We start from the raw sequence: 4,382 nt of genomic DNA on the forward strand, positions 1-4,382 counted from the left end.
ATTATTTGTATATCAGTTAATTGTTGTATATTCAAATAAGTTTACCGTTTTGTATTTTCACTACTCGTACACCCCTCGACTCCGTTACTGTTATCTGCTTAAATATTTAAAATGTCCATAAATTTTTACTACGTAAACATCAAATATTTATTTGATTTGATTTATGAAATTTATGTATATTCCACACACATACACACACACACACACACACACACACACACACACACATATATATATATATATATATATATATATAGTATGTATGTATGTATGTATGTATGTATGTATGTATGTATGTATATCAGCTACGAGTTTAATGATAGAGTATAATACAAAGTATATGTCTTACAGATTCGAAGGTTTTATTTTTTTAAATACTTATACCATAAATAGTAACATTGAACATATAAACAAACCTCCATGTAAAATAGTTTTCTATACTCAGCGATAATAAAATAGGTGAATTGCTCGGATATAATCCTAATCCTGAAAATGAGGTAAGGAGAAGCATTTCCAAACCTCTCCTGGATTTTACTGGAACATTTACATATAGCTTTACTCATAAACTTACTAAAAATGTTTATTCCTAAAAGGGGGCACGAAATATATATATATATATATATATATATATATATATATATATATGTATATATATATATATATATATATATATTATATATATATATATATATATATATATATATATATAACCATATAACATATAACAAGTTAATAAACAGCACGAAAAGCTCTTCGAAATCAGACATAAAATAGATTGGACTCCCTCGTGCTCCCAAATATTACTCGAGCAATAGTACCCGATTTCATGTATCTCAGGAGCAATGGATTACACTCAGTTAGCTATGGTCGCTTAACGCTATCTCTGATAGCATACTCCTTCAATACGATTTATAGTACTGCAGTTTAGGAAATGCAAGACTGGAGTCTAGTATCATAATATAAGAGAGAGAGAGAGAGAGAGAGAGAGAGAGAGAGAGAGAGAGAGAGAGAGAGAGAGAGAGAGAGAGTATTTTATACTATAGTCGTGGCTAACATGTCCTAAAGATTCATATAAATGTGAAGAATTCGACACCTTTACAGGCAGACGAGGAGAGTAAAATACATCGGAAAAATGATATATTAATGTCTCCTCCGAGTAAATCTTTGTTAATATTTTTTTTATAGAATATTTACTCAATATTAAATGGTTTATTCAGAACTAAAACTCTCTTGTTCAAATAACGAAATATTGGTGAAACATCCTTGTCTCCTGAGCCTTTCCTTGTTTGTTTTTTTTTGCCCCATTTTTGGGGGTGTCCTGGAGGTGATCCTCAAAGATATTTGCCATGGAAAAATGGAATAAATCTATATAATTTTTTTCCTTCCTCCTAGTTTCATGGAGGAGTTCTCTAGGCTTTCTGCGATATATTTACCAATTAGATAATATTCTTTTTATCGATAAATGATGATGTGTTTTATTCTCGTTGTTGTTTTCCTCCCCACATACACACACAGACACACACACACACACACACACACACACACACACACACACACACACATATATATATATATATATATATATATATATATATATATATATATATAAATAATGTGATATATATATATATATATATATATATATATATATATATCTATATATATATATATATATATATTTATTTATATGTATATATATATATATATATATATATATATATATATATATATATATATATATATATATTATCATATATATACACATATATACATACGTACATATACAGGACTAGTTTACCTTCTAACCTTTCCTCTCTTTCGACCACTAAAATGACGTGAATTCTTCTTAATTCAATGATTTGCGTTTGCTTTCAAGTTTTCTGGGCATCTCAGCAACATCTGCCCCCACCTCGGCTCACTCTCAACAAGGGACTTTTAAGCCTTTTCATCCGTTAACGTCCTGCATAAAAGAACATCACGAGGTGGATCTGCACTCGAGAGAACTATACTTTGCATGCAAATAGGTCTTCAAGACCTCATTCTTTTTCCTCGCCGCCAGTGACGCTGGTTTTCTTAAATCCTTCCTATGTGAGATCGTTGTCTAAAGAAGCATAATACTTCTTCAGAAAACAAACGAGTTTTGATACCAAAAATGGCACGTAGCTTAGTTTTTAAAATAGTTGTGGTTTAAATGGTTCTTTTCATTATGCGAGATTCATCACAGAAATGCATTCCATTTTACAAATTTATTTTATAGTAGAGAATTTCTTTTTCTTTTGTGAACAAGAATGTTAATAAATACGTCAGTATACATAAGTTTCTTTCCAAAATAAATTTTTAAATCTTTTAGTGCATCCTCGATGCTACGTATGATACATATGGGCTATACTCCGAGTATATATATATATATATATATATATATATATATATATATATATATATATAGATATATATATATATATATATATATATATATATATATATATATATATATATATATATATATATATATATATATATATCCAGCCACTCTATATGTAAGTTCGCAATGATCACTGCCCTTCTGAGGGTACACATGAAATAAGATTTATACGAAGCTTTTAAATGAAGTCATATATCAGGGTCTTATGGTCTGCTACCTGGATACCCCAAGATAACGAGAGAAATTTATTACCTGGCTTTACGGAAGCTGCACTCGGTATAATGCAATACTTCCCTCCCATTGCTTGTGTCATCATATTTTGTTGTTTTGTTGCCAGAACAGTACACTGATTCTCCCTTCGCCCTTTGGCATATCAATATTTGTTTTTGTATGTTGTGCTATGGTGGAATGTATATATATAATATATATATATATATATATATATATATATATATATATATATATATATATATATATATATATATATCTATATATATATATATTTATACATATACAATCTAATTCTCTCTACATCACAGTAACTAATAATCCGACGGCCTTTGATGTTAAATAAGTTTATGAATGAAATCACTTCAATGAAAGCTAGATAGACAATACTACGACAAGCTAAAACTGAGGAGGATGCCGTATTCCCACCTCAGGGCGCATGCGCCATCATTACAACCTGCTGCTGAGAGGCCTAATGACTTTTATCGCTTTCGTAATTCATGTCATTGTAGTAAAATTTCCGCTGTTAACTTTAATAAGCCATTAATCAAATTCCTCGCTTTGGTAATTGTTTCATTACAGCGGCACTTTCCTGCAAATGAGGCTAAATTGATTCGTAAAAGATAAGTAATGAAGGCGTGAGGGGTAGAGAGATTAATCGTCTGCTGGAAAAGACGTGTACGGTGCACTTGACAAATGACTTTAATTGAGGAGGAATATGAGCGGAATGTCTCGCTGCAGTTGTTGGTTGAGAGAGAGAGATAGAGATAGTGAGAGAGATAGAGAGAGAGAGAGAGAGAGGTGCTTTAGACTTATAAGCTATTTCGTTTGTTTGAGACACAGGAGACGGCATGAGGAGTGTTTTGAATTGCTAAGCTATTCCAAGTACTTCGCAGAGAGAGAGAGAGAGAGAGAGAGAGAGAGAGAGAGAGAGAGAGAGAGCTCGACGTTGATAGTGTGGCAGTCCGAAAGATTGGCAAATATATATAAAGATTCAAAATCTCTCTCTCTCTCTCTCTCTCTCTCTCTCTCTCTCTCTCTCTCTCTCTCTCTCTCTCTCTCTCTCTTCAGATAAAGATGGCATTTTTTAAAGAAAGATTTAAATTGAAAATATAAACATCACTAAAATATTTTCATTCATCTATAACTTACCGTTGGTAAATAAGCTGCTGTTTTATTTCTATACCTAAAAAAACGATATCATGAAAGGAAAAGATTTAATCATTAAAAATGAATTTGATTTTTAATCAAAAGTTTGGTCCGATGACTTGGTAAAAGAGCAGTTTAGTTATTCATTATGATGCATTAGCGATACCACCGATACATTTACTGGGAATGTATGATTGAATATATGCGTTATAAGGTATCCCAGATTCACCCTCCGTGAATATTTAATATTCCATTTTGGCCGATCACGAAGAATTGCCATAGATTTAGCATGCCAATTATCGAGGAAAAGCTATATCCTAAAGAGAAAACGTGCGGTTATACTGTGGAAGCATTTATTCCTTTATTCTCTGCGTATTTTCCTTTGTTTTATCTGTTGAATTTCTTTGTATATTATTTTAATATATTTTCTTTATCATTTTTCACTATCTAACGCCACTTTGTTATTATGGTTGAGAAGTATTGTTTACATAAAACAAAACTTTTCAGAATGATGGAAAATGTCTGAAATCCCTTTTACTAAGCCAAGTGAATGTGACGAAATTGGGGGGTGGCCTTTTGGTGA

The sequence above is a fragment of the Macrobrachium nipponense genome, chromosome 28, assembly GCF_015104395.2.
Source record: "Macrobrachium nipponense isolate FS-2020 chromosome 28, ASM1510439v2, whole genome shotgun sequence".
NCBI classification, from domain to species: Eukaryota; Metazoa; Arthropoda; class Malacostraca; order Decapoda; family Palaemonidae; genus Macrobrachium; species Macrobrachium nipponense.